Source organism: Trichosurus vulpecula, chromosome 8, assembly GCF_011100635.1.
Source record: "Trichosurus vulpecula isolate mTriVul1 chromosome 8, mTriVul1.pri, whole genome shotgun sequence".
Classification (NCBI taxonomy): domain Eukaryota; kingdom Metazoa; phylum Chordata; class Mammalia; order Diprotodontia; family Phalangeridae; genus Trichosurus; species Trichosurus vulpecula.
Genome location: NC_050580.1, coordinates 158,867,417 through 158,890,384, shown reverse-complemented (window position 1 = coordinate 158,890,384; position 22,968 = coordinate 158,867,417). Strand labels below are relative to the sequence as shown.

At 38.1% G+C, this 22,968-nt stretch overlaps 1 long non-coding RNA gene across 1 annotated transcript in view; it reads left to right on the top strand.

The window, feature by feature from the left end:
- Window positions 1-22,968, top strand: part of LOC118828735 — a 55,695-nt gene that overhangs the window by 14,320 nt on the left and 18,407 nt on the right. The gene's annotated exons all lie outside the window — the stretch shown is intronic.

Sequence of the window (22,968 nt, the reverse complement as noted above, 5' to 3'; positions counted from 1 at the left end):
AATATTGCTGTTACTGTGTACAGTGTTCTGGTTCTGCTTACTTCACTTTGCATCAGTTCATGTAAGTCTTCCCAGGTTTTTCTGAAACCATCCTACTTGTCACTTCTTATAGCACAATAGTATTCCATTACATTCCTATACCACAACTTGTTCAGCCATTCCCCATTGATGGGCATCCCCTCAATTTCCAATTCTTTGCCACCACAAAAAGAGCTGCTATAAATATTTTTATATATATATGGGTCCTTTTCCTTTGTTCTTTTTGGGGTACAGACCTAGTAGTGGCATTTCTGGGTCAAAGAGTACATATGCACAGTTTTATAGCTCTTTGGGTATAGTTCCAAATTGGTCTCCAGGATGGTTGGATCAGTTCATAACTATCAGTTATGGATCAGTTGGATCAGTTCATAACATAACTTTGAATCTGAGTAAGGGCTAGTGTTGCTCCTCCCACTCTCATGCTGGCCTTCCCATTCCCATTACTTTTCTACCTCTTCTCTTTGGCCTTCTAATGGGGGAAGGCAGTGCATAAAAGAAATCTGAAAAAGAGGGAGAAGAATCATCTTAGGAAAAAGTCTGCAGCCTCAGATACTCGACACTTACTAGCTATGTGACCCTGCACAAGTCACACTTAACCCAGATTGCCTTGCAAGAAACAAAAACACTCCCCCCCCCCCAAAAAAAAAACAAAAGGGAAAAAATCTGGAGTGAAGCCTGGAGAGGACTGAGACCAATGTATGAAGGGGTATTGAATAATAAAAAGGGTGGAAATGTAGGTTGGAGCCAGGTTGTGAGGTACTTCAAATACCACAGAAAGAAGTTTGCACTTGATTCTAGAGATAATAGGGAATCTCTGGTGTTTACTGAGCAGGGAGTCACATGGCCAGACTGCCACAATAACCCTCACATTGTCTTCTCTCTGCTCACAGGGACACCACTGTAGTTCAAGCCCTCATTGAATCTCTTCTAGACTATTGCAGTAGCCTCCTAATTTGATCTTCCTGACTTGAATCTATCCTTTTTTGAATCCATCTTCCACATAGCTGCCAAAATAACCTTCTTAAATTACAAAGCTGACTATTTCAGTTGTCCAGGAATCTCCAGTGGTTTCCTATTGCCTCTGTGATGATACATTAAGCCTTGGATCATATCTATTTCTCTACGTGTCTTTTCTTTCCTATGAGAATGCAAGCTCCTAAAGTGTAGGGAATGTATATGTTTTTTAAAAAATTACTTATTTTACTTAGAATTTAAGAACTATGAACAGTATGAACAGTACCTCTCACATAATAAATATTTGTCATATTGAATTGAGGCTGATGCTATCCCATGCTGGTAAAATGTCATTGCTTATTTGAATCCACCCTGTGAACTCATTTATAGTGGACAGAGTCAGAGAAGTTGTTGTTTGTCCTTCCTTCTCAAAGAAGACCAATGACATCAGGAGGGTTTGGGGCATTGAGAAAAAGGCAGACCAAACTGTGGTTTCTTTGTGTGTGTGGTTTTTTTTTTAAACTACTGCATGGGAATCAGGTGTGAAACCCAGAACAGGAATGAGTACCATACCCAATTTTATCCTGGTCCTAGTTTTTTTTGCTTATTGTCTTTAAAGGGTCCTGAGTTCTGCTGGTAAATGGAGGACCTGGAATTCTTGCCTACACTTGTTTTATACTTGGGGTATTCAAAAACCCAAGTATAAACCAATGTCTAATCTCCTTTTCCTCCTGCAAGCAAAAACATCAAGGACATGATTATAATGGATAGCATGGGGTGTTGTAGTGAGAGAGTTATTTATGACACAGCTTACCATCTGAAATGTCTCCTGCTGTAACTTTCGAGGGTCATAGATCTGCAGCTAAATTAATCAGAATTATGATCTTTAACTTTCTGCACCGGGCCTGACAGCAGGGCTGCTCTGATTCAAAGAATAGAAGTCAATAAGGGTCATGCCATCAGTACTTGAGAAGACCGCCTCAGATGAAAGTTTGACAAACCAGTTATTTAACCAGGCAGATCCGTCCTGTGATCAGGGGCTATTGTAGACACAGCTCTAAGAAGTCTGTCAGATCCTTGCTGGGAGGCAGGGACCCAGCCGGGCAATTAAAGCAACAATAAAGATGCCTTCACCAGCAGTTAACCATGAGTATGGAAGGAGGGCTAGTGTATGCTTAGCCTTCAATACTTCTAGGAAGTCCTATAAAATGATTAACTTTTTTGTACGGGGGAGATAAACCTTTTATAACAGAGACATGCAGTTTCTAAACATTTAGTCCTTTTTTTTAGACTATGGTTTTCATTTACTGTTGTTGGTCATATCTATGGGATAAACCTATTCCTGATACTGATCTGGGCAGCTAGGTGGTACAGTGGATAGAGCGGAGAGCCTGGAATTGGGAAAACTCATCTTTCTGAGTTCAAATCCAGCCTCAGACACTTACTAGTTATGTGACCCTGGGCAACTCACTTAACCCTGTTAGCCTCAGTTTCCTCATCTGTAAAATGAGCTGGAGACCACTCTCATATCTTTGCCAAGGAAATCCCCAGTGGCACCATGAAGAGTTGGACACAACTGAACAACGATATTGATCTGATACCTGACAGTTGATCTGATATATCTAGACATCTTAATGGCCATGTTGAATTGCTACATTTTGATCTAATAGATTTAAGTCAATTCAATTAAATCATCATTTGAAAATGATTGCTTTAAGTGGGGGCACTGTTGGGGTGGGATATGCAAGGGATAACAAAAAAGACACAAATGGAGTAGTGCCTGTCCTCAAAGGAGTTTATATTTTATTTTGATTTTTCAGGAATAGATTTTTCACACTAAGATGTTTGAAAGCAGAACATTCATCACACCTCTACTAATTTGTATATATTATATAAATAAAGCTTGAATTTGTTTTAAATGGATAGAAGGCTGGTCTCAGAGTCAGGAAGACCTGATTTCAAGTCCTATTTCCATGGATTTAACTATCACTTCTGTGTGAATGATACTTAGATCTATTTATCCAGGCCTAACCTCTCTTCTGACCTTCAATCTCTCATCACTAACTGCCCATTGGGCACCTCAAAGTGAATGTCTTTTAGCCTTTTCACGTTCAACATGTCCAAGACAAAATTGTTATCTTCCTGCCCCCTCCCGCCATCTTCTTAGTTACTCAGGCCTATAACTTTGATAGTGTCCTTAATTCCTCACTTCCACTTACCCCATATCCACTCTATGGCCAGATCTTGTTTTTACCTTTGCCACATCTCTCTTATAATATGTTCCCTTTTCTTCACTCACACAGTTGCTATACCGGTGTAGTCTCTCATCACCTATTGGCCTTCTGGCTGGTATTCTTGCTTTATTCCACTCTATCCTTGGCACTCAGGTGCCAAAGTGATATTCCTAAAGCACAAGTCTGACATCCCTCTCTCCTTCAATAAACTCCAGTAACTTTTACCCACCACAGAAGATATAAAATCTGTTGTTTTTTTCTTTCCTAGTCCTTTGTACATGACCCTTTCCTACCTTTCCGGTCTTCTTAAGACTTAACTTTCCTCTGCGCACTTTGGGATTCAGTGACATTGGTTTCTTTTGTTGCTACTCATCTCCCAGTTTTGTGCCTTTTCATGGGCTGTCCCCAGGCCTAAAATGCTCTCCTTTGTACCCTCTGCCATCTGGCTTCTTTTAAGAAACAGCTCAGCTTCCATTTTCCTCAGGAGGCCCTTAACCTGTCACCCCTTCCCTCTTCTCCAGCCCCATACTAATGCTTTCCCTCTGATTACCTCTCATTTATACTTTATATATCTTTTAGACACACAGTTGTTTGCATATTGTCTCCTCCATTAGAATGTGAGCTCTTTGAGCGTGAGGAGCACCTTGTTACCTTTTCTTTGTATCCTCAGCCCTTAACATGTACTTGACATGTAATAGGTGCTCAGTAAATGCTTGTTGATAATGATGGGCAGTTGGGTGACATAGTGGTTAGAGAACTAGACCCAGAGTCAGGAAGACCTTAGATCACATTCAGGCTCAGACACTTCCTAGCTGTGTTTCCCTGGGCAGATCACTTAACCTCTGTTTGCCTCAGTTTCCTCATCTATAAGATGAGGTTGTCATGAGGACCAGAGGACATGGTGGTTGTAAGGCACTTAGCACAGTGGCTGGTATAAATAATATACCATATATAATATATATATATATACAGCGATATATAAATGTTAGCCATTATAGTTATTAGCAATTATGCTAATGGTGCTTCCTGATGATACTGGCTCGTGTGGCCTTGGGCAAGTCTCTTAACTGCCCGGTATTTCAGGCAACTCTGAGTCTCTAAGTTTCAGAGAAGGCAAAGAGCTGCATTAGTAAAGGTAGTTCCTTATTGGTCATCCTCTACACTAGTGAAATCACAGGTCTGATTTTAAAAAATGTAGTGACTTAACACTTCATTTCCCTGGCATCACTGGGGAATGAAGTGTTCCACATAAACGAACTTTCCAGGTGGTTGAAACTTCCTTCCCTACATCCAATTCTTATTTTAACTATTTTTGATGTATCTTTGTAATATAGGTTACGTATCTTCTTGCCTTCTTAACCAGAGTGTATTGAACATTATTTATCTTTTCTTAACAACTTAGGATCATTATTATAAATATTTTATTCTTCTTCTCGTATAATCACCCTCAGAGTCTATTGAGTATGATCTCCACATAGCTGTGTTTTCCGAGTTCTTTCATCTACCCTTTAAAGTTTTCCTATTTCTTCCATTATCTTGCCACTCTTTGTTGGTGTCATTGTGCCTGCCTCTAGCAGATATGCCCCTTTCCCCAACAGAGTAACTAACACTCGCCTTCAAATTGGAATACCTCGGTTTTTATCTGGACGCTGTCTTACTAGTTGTGCGACTGTGGACTTGTCACTGGAATCCCTTGGGCCTCGGTTTCCTCATTTGCAAAACAAAAGCAATACAGGTTTCTTGTAAGGGCCAAATTAAATATATGAACATGCTTTGAACACTATAGTGTAAGTCTTTTAAATTATCTTGGCCCAGATAAACAGATTCAATAGTTTTGTATAAAAGAAGAGCAGATTAGATTGTAAGTACCTCGGAAGTTGAAATTGTTTTTATTCTTTTGTGCTTGTGTCTCCAGCACTTAGCACACAGGCTATGGTACCTAGTAGGTACTTAATAAACAGCTTGTTGGTTGACTGGTTACATAGGTTATGAGTAAAGCCCCGTGGGGATAGGGAGAACTTACATGATTCCAGTGAATGAGCTTTTAGGTCATAAACTTGGGAACATCTTTTGTGGATTGCTCAGTTTTGCTAACTTTTGGTTCTTCTCTGAATTCTAGTTTGTTAAGGCTGCTAAACAAGTGACCTCTAGTTAAATGTGACATCCATTAAGACTATAGGTTTAGAAGTTAAAGGGATGCTAGAAATAATCTAGTCCAACTTCCTCCTTTTGCCAATGAAGAAACGTAGTCCAGAGATATCATGTCTCTTGCCCAAGATAATCACACAGATGGTATAATGGAAGGGTCAGGATTTAACTCTAGGTTCTTTGTCTCCAAATCTAGCACTCTGTCCATTATACCAGTGGTTGTAAAGGAGATATCCAAGATGACTTATATTGTTCTTAACTCTGTTTTTCAAGATCAGGAATGTTTTCTAATATGGTAGAAACCCATGTTACAGGGCAACTTATACTAAACTTTCTCTGTATCAGGAAAGGGAGTGTTCTCATTAGTCAGTTACCCTGCTTAAGAGAGCTATCATGTATGAATGATCAGTTTTTGAATTATTTAGAGGATATGGACCTGTGATTTCCTTGGTATAGGGAACACAAAGTTAAAGAAATTCCTTCTATCAGTACAGGTTGCCATTTGTTCAGCAACTTATATAATCTTAGAGAGTTACTTGGAACCCGAAGAGGTTTAGTGACTTGCCCAGTGTCTCATGGTCAAAATGTGCCAGAGGAAGGATTTAAACCCAGGTCTTTTCTGATGATGAGGCCAGCTTTTTTAGTATATCATGCCACCTCTCAGTGTATCTACCTAAGTGCCCATTTCTAGTGAGTTATGTTTTGTAGAAGGTTTGATTTCCAGAGCCTTGTCTTTATCAGGCTTTTTCTATATAGTGGAATTATACTTAAAGGGCAGTGTAGAAAACTAGCCTCAAAGACAGGAAGATCTAGGTCTAAGCCCTACCTCAGACACATACTGGATGTGGAACCTTTGGTTAGTTACTTGGCCTTCCAATGCTCTAGGCCAGAGGTGTTGAACATGAAGCTTTGTAACACTCCCCATGCTACTGGAGCCAGATTATTTGGGAAATTATTTAGCAATTGGGTAATTTAGTCATTGGGAAATATTTAGCAAAATAAAGAAAATATAAAAATAAGTAAATATATAAAACACAAAATATAGAAATACCTAAAATATCGTATATATGATTATATATTATAAATACATGAATATACAAAAATATGTAAAATACAAAATGAACAAAAATATAATAGAACACAGATAATGTTAATATGTGATACAACCAGCAGGGATTCTTATGGATACTAGCTCCCTTTTCTACTTGTGTTTGATATCACTGCTTTAGGCAACCTTCTGAGACTGTAAGTTGCAGAAAAGGTAGAGGGAATTTCCTCTTCTGAGAATTCTTTGTACCAATGAAACCACGGGCTTAGGTTTTATCCCTATGTTTCAGGGGATAGGATTTGGTCTTTAGTAAATCTGAAATTGTATGATAATTTTGTTGTTATATAGCAGTCTTGTTATACCTGCAATAAAGAAGGATACATCTAATACATTCCTTATTTTCTCCCTTTTGCTGATAAACTTTATTGTATACCATTGCTAGGGCTTTTAAAAACTTATGCATTTAACTAGCAATGTTCAGGGAGTCAGTTCAAGGAATTTTTTTCTTTTTCTTTTTTCTTTATATGCCCAGAGCTTGGTACAGTGCCTGGCATGTACCAACTGCTTAATATATGCTTGCCGATAGATTCAAAATAAAGAAAATATGTCATCAAAGAAGTAAGGAACGTGTGTTTGTGTCGTGGCTGGCAAACACACATAGGATAAAAACAGAAAAATTTTATAAACAGCTTAAAGAATGGGACAATAGAAAGACCAACATGAGAATTCAGAAAGAAATAAGCTAAGGGGCAAAATCAGCTCAGATTGTCACACTTGATATTGGTCGAGAAAAGAAAGAAGGAAAGAAGGAAAAAGGAGACAACTGAGAATGATACCCTTTAACAAGGAAAGACTAGAGGTCATGTCAGTGCTGGAAAAAATGTAGGAATAGATTTTTTTTTAAAAGGCATATATAATGGCCAAGCTCATTGTCCATATGCAATACACAATAAGTGATACTGTCAAATTCTCAATCAAAATGTGACAAGTAGAGAAATAGCATAGAGTTTGGTTAAAAAGTGTTATTTTGGGATTTTGCATTGTTGGGGATTTTAATGTATTCTCAACTTAACAGATCTTGCTAGCTTACCAGCATTCAAGCTAATAGGCCTATAAGTCGCACATGATAGGTACAATACCGACTCATTTACATCAGGGTGTCATGGCTTTTTTTTAAAGGAATAAGATAAGTTTTATGACATTGCTTATTAAAATAAATATTACTTTTATTAAAGAGTGCCAATTATTGGGGAAGAATATGAAAAACACCCTAACAACCCTGGGAAAACTTTGCTTTTAAGGAAACACAGATTGAGGATGGTAGCGAAGTCGTCCTACATTTCTCTTTGGTATCATTTTAGCTCTGTTCCAGGCAGATATTGGCAGCATGTCTATGATGCACTAATGGTCTGTGGGCCGTAATTTATTTTCTGTGCTTTGAAGAGGCTGGGCCAGGGTGAAATAGCCATCTCGGCAGCATTTCTTTGATGGGTCACTTTATTTCCTTGATGAATACAGAGCAAGTGATGGTATTTTCATCCAAATTGCTGGGGCGTGTAGGGAGAAAAGAATGTGGGTACAAATAGAACCTTCTTTGCCTTAATGCAGAGGCTGCCTGTTTCCTGGGTCTGCCGTAGTCGGGATTGTTTTAATGCCAGGACTTCTGCTGAGAAAAATCACAACTCAATACAAAGAGCAATTATTGGTGCCTTGTTGTGATTTTTCCTTTTGGAAGGAAATAAACACCCTATCAGAGTCAGCACAGTCTGCTGAGGAAAAAGAGCCTTCTTGCCTGTGAATTAGGAGACTTGATGTCTGTCCCAGCTCTGTCCCGGAGTTCCCAAGTGACCTTGGGCAAGTCACAAAAACTAAGCTTCATTCAGCAACTCTTCCTTTGTCCAAGTGGAGATTTTCTTAAACTCCACCTGGTCTGGCTCATAACGCCACTTTGGCTTCTCAGAAATTTGGGGCAGCTAGGTGGCGCATTGAATAGAGCACCGGCCCTGGAGTCAGGAGGACCTGAGTTCTAATTTGGCCTCAGACACTTGACACTTACTAGCTGTGTGACCTTGGGCAAGTCACTCAACCCCAATTGCCTTGCCTTCCCCCTAAAAAAAAAGGTGCTGGAATAATTGAGTGCCTGTTGAACTCGTCCTTTAGATACAAATATTTTTTTCCAAAATGTTAATATTTTTCACTTTTGTGTAGTGCTTTATTATTGTCAGAGACAATGTCAAGGGTCCTGGATTAATAATCAGAGGACCTGGTTTCAAATATCAGCTCAGTTATTAAATATATTATCTCATTTGATCCCTGTTTTCATGCACACACACACACACAAATACACACACAACACACATATGCATATGCATATATGTATGTATGCGCATGCATGTGTGTGCATATATACATATATAGACATACATGTATGTGCATACACATGCACACAATACACATAAATATTGCATGCATATATGATGCATAATACATACATATGCATGTACACATATACACATATACACAAATACACACATGCATATGTATATATGCATTGTATGTGTATGCATATACACATGCATACGTAGGTGTGTATATATGTACATACACATATATACACATAATGCATGCATATATGATACATAATACGTCTGTATACATATGCAGTACATGTATATACATATACACATACACATATACACACACATATGAACTCTTTTTAGGTAGGGGACAAGGAGTGTGTGATCACCAGTCATCAGAAACAGGAAGAACAAAAACACCTTCTATTGTAAGTGAATAAAACATCACTGGAAAATGATCTCTTCCTATAAGTGAATTGTATAATTTACTGAAGTTTAGCTGTTTAAGTACTAAAACTCTTAAAATGTTAACTTTTTTGGTGGAAATTTCCCCCCAATATACCACACTCTTTGCTAACTTGGTAAATAGAATATGTAGAATTTAAGTTAGTTTTTTCTTCATGATTCAGGATAAAAATTAATATGCAGTCAAAAGAATTTGGAGTGCTGAATTTGGAGTCAAGGGACCCAAATTAAAATCTCCGCTTTGCTACTTATTACCTGTGTGCCCTTGAAAAAAAACCACTTAATCTCTCTGGGCCTTGGCTCCTCAGCAGGGTGTTGGACTAGATGACCTCTAAGGCCCCTTCTAACTCCATATGATCAATTACTGTGTTAAGGGATGAATCATACAATTATATACTGAGGATTGTAAGGGACCTTGAGGCTGTCTGGTCCAATGGGCCATCTGTATCTAAAATCACACAGAGGTACAGCTGGGGATGGCTAGGGCCCATGGGAAGGAGTAGGTACTGACCCTAGGAGTTTCTCTGAAACTTTGAGCAAGTCTGTGATGCCAGCTTTGTTTTTTAATTGATCATTACACTTTTTCTTATAGAGATGCAATAAAAAATACTGAGATAGCTTTACAGTCTCCCGGGAAATTCCATGACTGACTTTCTGCAAAACTGGTTATTAAGGCGAAATGCCTAGGTAGCCTTTTTCTAAGTCATAAAATAGAATGTTAGCGCTCTACTGAACCTCGCCGGTCATCTAGTTTACCTCCTTCACTTAAAACTTGAGAACACTGAGCCCCAGCAAGGGGAAAGTGATTTACCCAAGGTCTCAGAGTGAATTGGTGGCATAGAGCTTTTTAAAAGACGCTCTAAAATTATTATTGATCTACTTTCAATAGTCGTAATATCATCATTGATTTCTGTAGCACTTGCACAATAGACCAGGGTGGAAGCAACTAGCTAAAGTGGAGGTGGGGGCAGCTAGGTGGTGCAGTGGGTAGAACACCAGCCCTGGAGTCAGGAGGACCTGAGTTCAAATATGGCCTCAGACACTTGACACACTTACTAGCTGTGTGACCTTGGGCAAGTCACTTAATCCCAATTGCCCTGCTTTTCCCTCTCAAGAAAAAAAAAAACAAGTAAGTGGAGGTAGCTAGGCAGCACAGTGGAGAGAGTGCTTGATTTGGAATTCGGTAGACCTGAGTTTGAATCCTGCCTCACATACTTACTTGCTGTGTGACCCTGGGCAAGTTACTTTAGGTCTTTGTACCTCTGTTTCTTCATCTGTAAAATGGGGGTAATCATCGTACCTAGCTTCTATTTCCCAGGATTGCTGTAAGGATCAAATCACATGAGATAACATATCTAAAGTGCTTTGTAAACCTCAAAGCCCTCTATAAATATTAGCTTCTATTATCATCATCACTATTATTACCACGGATACTTCTCTGAACTAAATGTGTAAATAAAGTGTGAAGGATGAGTAACTTTCCCGCACCACCTCTAGAATTTGTGTTGTGAAAAATCTGGGCAGCTTACTAAAAAGCAGAGACATCACCCTCCTGACAAGGGTCTGTATAGTCAAAGCTGTGGTTTTTCCAGTGGCCACTGTATGGCTGTGAGAGTTGGGGTGTGAGGAAAGCAGGGTGCCACAGAATTGACAGTTTCTAATTGTGGTGCTGAAGAAGACTTTTGAGAGTCCCTTGGATGGCAAGGAGATCAAATCAGTCAATGCTTAAATAAATTAATTAAGACCATTCATTGGAAGGACAGATAATGATGCTGAATACTCGGGTCACATAATGAGAAAATAGGACTTATTGGAAAAGACCCTGATGTTGGGAATGATTGAAGGCAAAAGGAGAAGGGGACGGCAGAGCATGAGATGGATAGTGTCATGGAAGTAACAAACATGAGCTTAGATAGACTTCAGGAGATAGTGGAGGATGGAAGGGCCTGGTGTGCTATGGTCCGTGGGGTCACAAAGAATTGGACATGACTGCAGAACAACAACCAAATTTGGAAGCTTTAATTCCAAACCTACAAATGCTTTCATTTCCTCCACATGAGAAAGGCACATCTCTGAATATAACACCAGACAACTTATTCAGAGCAGGCACTCAGATATTTCTTGGAAGAATGAATAAATTATTTCTCCCTAGTTCTCCTTCATGTTTGACTTTTAATAGAATTCCAGGAATAAGCATCATTAAAAACTGTAACATTAATGTTACAGGGATTGAAGGTCCTTTTTTAGTTCTCCCATGGTAGGTCAACTTTCTCATGAAAATTTCTTTGGAAATACCATCCTGGGCAGTTTGGATCAGCAAGATATCATTGGCAATCAATAAGCATTTCTTAAATGTTTGCTAGGTGCTAGGGACTGTTCTAAGTACTGGGGATCCAAAGAAGGAAAAATCATACTTGCCTTAAGGAGCTTGCATTCTAGTGGAAGGAGACAACATGTACCTAAATAGATTATGTACCAAAATGAGTATGCACAGGATTGGTGGGAGATAATCTTAGAGAGGCAGGTACTGGGAACAGACAGGAAAATGGCAAAACTATTATCAGACACTAATCCTGCCTCCTCAGAGAAAGCTCTTTGTAGGGTACAGTTCTTAATGGCTTTAAAAAATCCAGTTCTGCTAAGGTCCGAGCCAAGAGGAAGGTGGAAAGAACTCTGGCCTTGGAACATCAAAGGACCTGAATCAGAATGCATCTGCACCGCTTACTTTCTGTGTGATGTTGGCTAAGGCATTAAGTCTCTCTTTGAATTTCCTGATCTATAAAATGAGGGGGTTGGATTCTGTGACCTCTATTGTGCCTTCCAGTTATATAGATCTGTTATCCTGTGATCCCGACTGACTGAGAGAACTAGCAAGGAAAGGAGGGGGAAGGAAAACAAAGAGAAGGCAGAAGAAGAAAGGTTCCTAGGCAGCAGAGGCAACTGCAGAGATATAAAGCACTGGGTATTGTTTTGGTGGGCGGGGAGTGACAAGAGAGAAAAGGAGGTGGAAGAAATCACCAGATATTATCACCACTTGGCAACCATGAGGAATGGAGCTAACTAGAATTCTGTGCGTTTGAACACCTTTCTCTGATCAGCCGTGGTGTAGTAGGTAGTTGAAACCAGGGTGGGGAAGTTAAATACCCCTGCAGCTGGGCAAATCACATGACCTCTCCCAGCCTCAGTATCCTGATCTGAAAATGAGAATAATAACAGCCCTGCCTCAAGGGCAGTGAGGTGGTGCCCAGCCTGAAGTCAGGGAAGACTTGTCTTCATGAGTTCAAATCTGGCCTCAGATACTTACTAGCTGTGTGACCCTGGGCAAGTCACTTAACCCTGTTTGCCTCAGTTTCCCCATCTATAAAATGGGCTGGAGAGGAAATGGCAAAACCACTCCAGTGTCTCTGCCAAGAAAAACCCAAAGGGGGTCATGAAGAGTCAGACACGACTGAAACAACTGAACGATGATAACAATAACACTACCTCAGGGGGCTGTTATGAGGATGGAATTCAATAATATAGGTAAAGCACTTTGCAAACCTAAAAGCTCTCTACAAGTGTTAGCTATGGATAATGATAATGATGATAAACAAAGAGGTGACTGCAAATGATGACAATAATAATAAATAATGAGATGAGAATTCAATAATATATGCAAATCACTTTGCAAACCTTAAAGCATTATAGAAGAAGCATTAGATATAGATAGTAATAAAATAATAAACAATGAGATGATTGTAATTAATAATCATAATAATAAATAATGAAATGAGAATTCCATAATATATGTAAAGCACTTTGCAAACCTTAAAGCGTTATAGAAGAAGCATTAGATACAGATAATAAATAATAAACAATGAGATGATTGTAATTAATAATCATAATAATAAATAATGAAATGAGAATTCCATAATATATGTAAAGCACTTTGCAAACCTTAAAGCGTTATAGAAGAAGCATTAGATACAGATAATAATAAAATAATAAACAATGAGATGATTGTAATTAATAATCATAATAAATAATGAAATGAGAATTCCATAATATATATAAAGCACTTTGCAACCTTAAAGTGTTATATAAATGTTAGCTATGGATGATAATAATGATGATGATGATAAAAAATGAGATGTCTGTAAAGTGCTTTGCAAACTTTAATTGCTTTATAAATGTGAGTCATTACTAATAGCAAACGTTGGTTGAATTGATGGGCAAACTGACAGTGACATTGTGTGTGTGTGTGTGTGTGTGTGTGTGTGTGTGTGTGTGTACCTGTGTGACCTATAGGTCTTTGTCTCATCTTGAGTGCATCAGGCACTTTTTGGGATGGATGCCAGGATCCACAAATCCACCTGTGGAATGAATGGGGTAGGGCTGTAGAACAGTAAGTCCTTAAGTTTACTGAGGTATGTGCAGCCGTCATTTTTAACAGAGCCGACACGACACATACAGCCCTTACTCAAGGTGAACTTATAGCGACCTATTTCTCGTCTTGTGTCCATTTCAGCAGACATCCTAGTGGGATTTTTAATAGTGTTTTCTCCTTGATCCTCTTTATCCTCATATATTTGCTGCCTCAAGCTTTTAACACATCACGTTTGCTTTCGCAAGTTATTGCTGTTCCTGCTCTTATGTATTTTCATGTCCACGATGGTGGAATATGCTTTTATTTTTCTTACTGTGCCAGTAGATTCCTTTTTTCGTTTTTGGTTTGCTCTTTTTCTTGTTGTATCATATGAAATACATATGGTATTCCCCCTTTTCCTCATCTATTCCCATTTTACCCCCTTTTAATCCTTTCCTTAATAGGCTTTATTATATACATACATATATATATTTTTTTTCATTTGAAATGAAGAGATTAATGTTTAACTTCAAACTTTTGAATACAACTCACTTTTACATTGAATGTTCACCCGTGATATATTACAGATGTCTTGTTGATTCTGGAGCTTTATAATTTATGGCTTGGATAATATTTTCTCTTTTTAATAGTTGCTGTCACATCACATTTTAGGTATATAGTTTCAACATTTGGGAAGTTGACTTGTGCCCCTTAGTTACTGCTCCTCAAGTTTAGGTGTGTTGCTAGCAGATGACTGTAGTATTCCAAGGGTACCAAGTGTACCAAGTTTTATAAAAAATGAGGAAAAAAATGTAAGCGTGTTTCAAAGGATCAGTCAACATTTATTAAGGTCTTATGTGTTTGAGGCAGAAGCTGGTAAATGTTTAACAACCAACTCTACAAAAAATACCATAGAACACATTTTAAATTTTAATGTGCCTTATTAATGTTTTCTCCATCACTTTCTTAAGTCTAGAAAATGAACAAAACAATAAATCAAACCCTAATTTGTATTTTTTTGGCTGTTCCAAGGTGTAAATGCTCACACTGAAAATTTAACCGTTAATGACAAAGGGCCTGTTTGAGCTGGCTCTAAGTGCATCTTTGATATGAGGTCAGAGATAAGCATGATTTTTCTCTTAGATGAAAAATTTTCTCATTAAAGTAGCTAAATTTAAATATTAAATGACCACTCAATAGAAATCTTATTTAAATAATGTGAATTCATTAAAAGTTTATTCAGTACCTACTCTGTATGGGGAATCATTCTAGGTGTTGTGAAATAGCTGATATTTGCACAGTATTTTACAATTACAAGAGAGATGTAGTAGTTAGAGAACTGGTCTTGAAGTGAGTGAGACATGAGTTCAAGTCTTGTTTCTCATACATCTTGACTGAGTGATCCTGGGCAGATCTTAGCATCTGACGCCTCTAGCTTATGCCAAAGTGCTTTATGTGCATTATTTCACTTGGTCCTCACAAGCTTCTAAGGAATTTAGTATAAATAGACTCTTCAAGGTTTACATGAGAAAATAGAGTCAGAGAAATTAAGTGATTTTCATGTAATCACACAAGTGAGTGGCAGAACTGGGATGGGATTCTAAGTTTTGTGATTTCAAATCCAGTACTCTTTTAATTATCTATTTTTCTCTTTTTATAAGTTAATTTATTTTTACTTTTCAACATTTACTACCATAAGTTTTAAATTTTCTCCCTCTCAACCCCCTCTTCTCCTCAAGATGGCATGCAATCTGATATAGGCTCTACATATACCTTCCTATTAAACATTTTTTCACATTAGTCATGTTGTATAGAAGAATTAGAATGATTAGAAATGAGTCTTCTTTTTATTAGCCAAGATGTTAACTCATTTGATAGCCAAGAGAAGTCAAAGATGTTTCCCTGCCTCTTGGAGATATAAGGCAAGCTGATAACTTCTTCCTTCTCCTGACTATAATCATCAACAGCTTATTCTAATCAGGATTTTTATTTATGTACTCCAATCAGGACATAATCTTTGTAATTCACTGTCTTAAATAAGTTATCAAGCTGGGGGGGCAACCTCTGTCTTTTTTATTTTTCCATCATTTTCATCGTATAGAACAGTGCCTTGTATATAATAAACACTTAATAAATTAGTAACTGTTGAATCAGAACCTTGCTGGGGATTGTTTGTATTAACATTTAGCTTGACCTCAAACTCTCTAATATTCCTCTCTTAGCTCTTGGCTACGACATTTCTTTCTCAGCTTTGGGTTATTTTTTTCACCCTGCCTTGACTGCTTGAGTGAATCGAAAAGACCATATGTGTTTTTTAAAGTAATTTTTTATTTTGAGTTTAAACACCAAGAAAAAGAATATTTTCCTATATATAGCAGAACACAAAAAGAGAATTCTTTATTAAATCACGAATCTCCATTTCATAAAGCTTAGTTTTTTAAAGTTATTTGATAAATCCTACATATTACTTTCAAAACTGTCCTACTTCTCTGTGCTTTTTTCTGAACTTTCTTCTGTTCTCTTTTGTACATTTCAAAAAAAAAAAAAAAAAGATTTTGGTGCCCTTTCTTTGCCCTCTCTATTGTTAACCCCTTCCTAAACTCCTCCCCCATTAAAATAGAAAGGAAAAAAAAATCACAACAAATAAGCACGGTCAAGCAAAACAAATGTATGTAATGGCTACGTACAAAATTATATATCTCTTTTTGCACCGGTGTCCCTCATCTTTCTGTTAGGGGATGAGAAACATAATTCCCCATGAGTCCATGGAGATGTGGTTCATCATTCTATTGATCAGAGTTCTTAAGGTTGTCAAAATTATTTTTTGTTTCATTGCTGTCTCTGTATAGATTGTTCTTCTGAGTCTATTCATTTTATTCTGTATCATTTCATACTATCTGGGATTCTCTGCAGTAATCTCTTTTATCGTTTCTTATAGAACAACAATATTTCATTATACTCATATACCGTTCAGCAATTTCCCATTGGTCTAACAGGAAATCTAAGGTACCCCCTTAAATTTCTAATTATTTTCTTCCTTTTAGAAAACTTTTTAGCCTTCCCTTTAGGATCAGAAATTTTTATTTGCTCATAGTTATACCCTCCCTAATGTCATTCCCACTCTTAGTCCCCTCCCATCCCTAACCTTCTGAGTTGATGCATTTCTAGTTTGTGGATGTTCAACCCTTCTTTGTCTATTTCAGATGAGACAGAGGGAGAGAACAATCAGTTATTAAGCACCTACTATGTGCTAGGCAATTTACAAATATTATCTTATTTGATGAGTGAGGTTAATCTGATGCTTGCTTCCACCCCTACTTTTTTCTCTTTGTATATTTTTCTTCTCTCATTCTACTCCATTATGTGAAACAGCAAGTTGCATTTCTTTTTTTCTTCCTTTCTCTACTACTGTATTATTCTTTTTATCCTCCCTTCTCTTCCCCCTCTACCCCACCCTCCAGGACCCTTATTTTTCAAATTTAACTCCTTCAGTGCCCTTTGAAGACATTAACTTTCTGAAGGTACACTTGTTCTTTCTTCCCCCATTAGAATGTTAGTATTTCATCATCATACAGCTTTTTCCAGTTACTCAAATAGATTTACTTTTTTTGGATTTCTTTGGACTCTTGTGTTTCTATCTCAGTTCCTACTCGGCTCTTGCCTTTTCATCAGAAATGCTTTGAAGTCTCTTGATTCCATTAAAGATCTATTCCCTGCTTCACCATTCCTCACCCCTTAGAGTCATATTTAGCTTTGCAGGTTAAATTATTCTTGGTGGTAAGCCTATGTCTTTTGCTTTTTGGAATATTATTTTCTAAGATCTCTTCTCATTTATAATAGAAGCTACAAGGTCTTGTGTGATCTTGACTATTTTCCCTTGGTTCTTGAAATGCTTCTTTCTGGATTTCTGAATTTTCTTGCGGGATTTTCTTCTTTGAAATAGGAACTCTGGATTTTGCCTATGTCATTCTTGGGAATGACATAAGAGAAGTATTATATACTTATATTTTTCAGAAAGCAATTGGTGGATTCCTTCTATCTTTACTTTGCCCTCTGGTTCTAATACATCTGAGTAGTTTTCATGTATGATTTCTTGAAATAATATTTTCCAGGCTTTTAAAAAATCATGGTTTTCAAGGAGTCCAGTAATTTTTAAATAATCTATCCTTGACCAAATTTCCGGGTTAGTTGTTTTTGGTATAAGATACCTTTTATTTTCTTCTATTTTTTAAAATATTTTAATTTCCTCCCTAATATTTCTTTCTGTTACATGGAGTAATTTTTTTTTACTCTGGTCTATTCTAGTTTTCAGAGAGTTTGTTACTTAGGTAAGGCTTGGCACCTTCTCTTCTACACTATTCTCCTTCTGGTTCTTTTCTCTAGGGTTTTTATTTCAGTGCTTATCTTTTGTTTCATTTCTTCTAGGTTTTCATGTAGCCTTTATGGGAAATCAATTTTTTCCTTCTGAATCTCTGCTTGTAGATGTTTCAGGATTACTCTCTCCAACATTTGGGGACCTCTGGATCTACTTGGTTAGTTTGTCTCTCTAGTTTTAGTTCCTGATTTGTGAGTTTATTCTAGGGCCAGACTCTGTTTTCTGAGGCAGTTTTCAATGTGGTCATCTCTGCTTGGTCTTGCCCTGGGTCACTAGTTTCTTCTCTGACTTTCTCCAAGTCAGGCTCCTCTGGTTTTTCAGAGCCCTCTATGACATCTAAGGAGAGAGTAATGGGGACCTTAGAGTCCCTGAGGCTGGGGGCATCTGCAGTAGAACCCCATGGGGTATCCAAGGTCTTTACCCTGGGGATTTCTTGGCAGAATCCTCTGTTCTTACTGCCTCAGTGCCTAGAGCCTTGTAGGTTAACTCTGGTTAAGTCTGGTTGTCCTGGGAGTCTGCCCAGTTTATTTGCCTGTCCCGAAGGTCTTCTTTATTAGTGCCTGCCAGGTTTTATATGACTTTTTATGCAATTTTGCAGTACAAGAAGTCACTTATTGTGGTTTCTCATTGGATCATTATTTGATCTGGTATAAATCAGGTTTTTACTGGAGTAGGTGTGTAGGAGCTCAGCTAGCTGTCTCCAGTTCTGGCAGGGGGTATTAGTAATGGAGAACTGGAATATGAAATCCTATTTAGGCCCATATGACTTAGAATTGGAAGCAATTTAAGAGATGATTCAGAGACCATCCCTTTCATTTTACAAATAAGAAAGCCTAGAGGTTAAGTGACTTGCTTAGTGCCACCCATGTAGTAAGCAGTACAGTCAGTGCCAATCCCCAATTCCATTATTTATTTTTATATTTTATATTTGTATCCCTAGTATCCTGCACAGTGTGTGGCACATAGAAAATATTTAACAAATATTTGTTGATTCATCCCAATTCTGCATTCTTACTACTGTGCCATGGCTGCCTGAAGAGCATTTTTAACAGAATAAGCTGGCTTTAGTATATCCATATTCCTAGCTTTTCTGCTAGATTAGCAATGAACTATTTTTCCCCACTGTGGATTTTTTCCTATTGGAATCTAAGCACTCTCTATATTTCTGGGTAGATGATTATCTCCCTTCTTACCTTCAAGAAGCAATTGGCAACCCTCCTTAGCCCCAAATGAGGGCATTTCAAGATGAGACTATTGATTTTTAATGACATTGAACATAGAGTAGGCAAGATAGTAAGTGATTGTATGTGGTAAATATTTGAGATGAGAATCCAATCGGAAAGATCAATACTTGCCGTTGGACCTACTCCAATTACCTTTAGGATTAAATGGGAGGGGTGGTGGTAAAGTTGGCCGTACTTATCTAAATGGAGCTCTCAGATAGATTTGCCGAAGCTAGAATTAAGAAAAAAAACGTTACTTTTATTCATCCATGGAGAAATGACTTTATGTCTCATTATGTTTTGTTTAAATATATTCATAAAAGTTATGTTCTGAGATTTGTTTGGGACTCCATGCCCTTTAACAGAAAGCAGTTTCTATCAAAGCCAGTTGATAAAGGGACTGCTCACATATAGATGCAAATTCTTCATTAGAAGGGATGTGGGAAAGCTGGATGACTTCTCAAATGAACAACAAAAGAGTGAAAGGTTTAGAGGCTAGCTGTCAGGGAAAATAAAGATAGAAAAAAAGATAATCATAGGGTTTCTAAAAGACCAGCAGCATCACATGCCTGTATAACCTTGCCCTTCTTTTTCTGTTTGAGCATGGGATGTGCCACAGGGGCTCACAGTGGAGAAATTTAAAGGGCAGAAGTGGTAGGGGAAATGGAAGAGGAATCTTTCCTCACGCTCACAATCCCCTTGGATCTCTTTTGTGTGTTTTGGCATATACATGTGAGTGATCATGTTCTTCATCCCAGCTAGACTGTAAATTCCTTGAAGGCTGGGACTGTTTTCACATTTCTATCTGCGTCCCCAGCATGTGGCATAGTACCTGACTCTGATGGGGGTGATATGCATGTGTGTGTGTGTGTGTACATATGCACACATGCACACACATATACACTTATGTCTATAGATGCATACTGTACGTGTGGGAGGGATGAAAAGGGCTGGAGGGAGGGAGAAAGGGAGAGAGAGAGAGAGAGAGAGAGAGAGAGAGAGAGAGAGAGAGAACACACACAGCTGAGATACCATCTGATCACAGAATCATCTCCTCTCTTCCTGACAAGTCCATCTTCTACTTAAAAATCTCTAGTGAGGGAGAAACCTGAACCTCCTTGAGGAAACCTATTCCACTTTTAGGCAGTTGTAGTTTTAGGAAGTAAGTTCGAGAGCACGAGGGTTAGCAGTGTCAAATCCCACCTTTCCCCCCACCCCACCCTCAGACCACCATTCCTTGGCCTGGAAGCTGTCATCAAGGGGAACAATACTTGTGGAGAAAGGCCCCACCATCTCCATTATAACCAATAGCATGTCACTAATGGGACAGGCAAGGCAAACTAGCTAAAGAGGGACAGAAAGGAGGTGAGTTGAATCATTTAGACCATAACCACTTCTTAATTCCTGGTGGAGACAGGACCCTGAGCCCAAGAGCCCTGAGCATAAAAAATGCCTCCCAGACCACTGACCTTGGTTCTGTCTTGGCCTTGGTAACTATTATTGAGGTGGGGTCTGCTATTCCCGTCATTACTGATTAACCACTGATCAAATGCCACAGCTGTTGCCCGTGGGCATGTACATAAGCCTGCTAGAAACAGCAGCACCTTTCAGACCACTGGCCCCATTTCTAGTCCCTTACAGCCATAGTCCAAAGGAGCCACTCTTGCAGAGATGCAAACCTGGCAACTTTCTCTAAAGATTCTTTAGCCCCTGCCTCCTCAGCAGACAGCTCTTTAAAGACCTGGAAAAGAAAATTCTCACCACCAAAGTCCTTGGTGCTGTCGAATAGTTCAACATCAGAAACCAATATGGTTTTATTAATGAAAATAATATTAAAGAAGATGAATTACCATCTACTTTGTGGCTGCATCCTAAAGACTACAGGGTTTTCCCATCCAAATTATGGCTGAAACTTCCTCTATGTGTTGTCTCCTTCTATCAGAAAGTGAACTTCTTGGGAGTCATCTTGCTTTTCCTCCCTCCCTCCTTTTACTTCCTTCTTCCCTCTCTTTCTGTCCTTCCTAAAATGTTCTCCCCAGAACTAAACATAGAACTTTAGTTGGGGTTTGAGAAGGGCAAAATAGAGTAGAACTATCATATCACTTCTCCTTGGCATTATGCCTTTCTTAATGCTGCCTGTGTTAGCCTACCATGTTATGTTGTTGACTCATAACAGTCCACTAAAATTCCCATTTTTAAGGAATTGTTGTCTGACCATGCTTCCCCATCTTGTATTTTTGAAATTGAGTTCTTAAAAACACAAACACAAAATATACATTTATTCCAATTATATTTTATTTGCCTTGTCATAATATTCTAACCAATCGAAGTCTTTTTGGATCCAGACTCTGTCATTTGCTGTATTAACTAACCCATCCAGCTTGGTTATATCATGAGAGTTTTTACTGAAATCTAGTTATACTAGGTCTAACCTTCAAGATGTGCCAGTCTGATTACCTTATCAGAAATGAAAATGAGGCTAATCTGGTATGCCCTTTTTTATATGGTTATGCCAGCTTTTAGTGATCATCGTATCCGTTTCTAAATACCACAAAATCATCCCTTTAAAAATTTTATTTAAAATTGTACCAGTAGTCCAAATCAAACTCACCAATCTATAGTTTGAAGGAATCATAATTTTCTTCCTACCTTTAAAAAAAATTTGGGACTGCATTTGCCTTTTTCTTACACCACAGCCCTTCACCATTTTTCAAAGACCAGCCAGTGACTCAGCAATCAAATTCACAAATTCTTTCTGTACTCCAAGATATAATTGGTAAAGTTGGTGAAGCATATATTTTGGAGACCTGTAGATAGTGTTGCCAGGAAGCAAATTTATACTTGATGAAACAATCGGAGTTGTTCAAAGGTAGAATAGGTTGCCTTGGGATGGGGGTAGTGGGTTCCTTCTTCCTGAAGGTATAAGGAGATCCTGGATGGCCACTATTTGGAGATGTTTGTGGAGGGGATTCTTGGTCAGGTATGGTTGAGATTCCTTCAAACTCTTGGATTCTGTGATTCTATGATACCATGATATGATACTAACTTATCTTTGGTTTTGATTTCTTGTTAACCACTTTTACTTTATCCTTTCCAGTAAAGAGAAGCCAAAAAAAAAGGAAAAAAGAAAAAAGAGTTGATTTCATTCAATGTCTCCTCCATTGTCCATGATCAGAATACCTTGTAGTTAGAGATTCTCTCCTTTCTTTAATCTTCTTGCTTCCAATATATGTAGCTTAAAAAAGGCCCTTCTTGTTATCCTTGGCATTCATAATCAGATGCACTTTGTTCTGAACTTGAGCACTTTTAACATCTCAACATCATTCTTACAGGAACTGAATGATTGAATGGAATGAATGAATTCTGTTAGCCTTGGGAGATCATTTTCAAGAGAAGGGCTTCAAGGGAATGGCACATCCATGGTTTTGTGTTGAAGAAGAAAGAACAGAAAACAGGAAGGATGAAGATTTTTGTTTCACTCAATTTCAGCTACATAATTGGCTTTTTTTGTTTGTTAGGTCTTTGTTGTTGTTCTTGTTGTTGTTTGTTTTTTGTTATGACAACTGACAAATTTATTCACATCAGGATCAAATGCCGTGAAGAATCAGTTCACCAGGATATTCTAGCTCCTACAATTATGCAGGTAGATTGGAATATGGATAAACTATAATTTTTGGGGGGGAAGTTAATTTCCTTCAGATGCAGTGAGTTCTTCCCCTTCGGGCCTCCTAAAGAAAGAGTCATCTCTCTTTAGTAACTTTCGATCTTCTATTTTTCCCC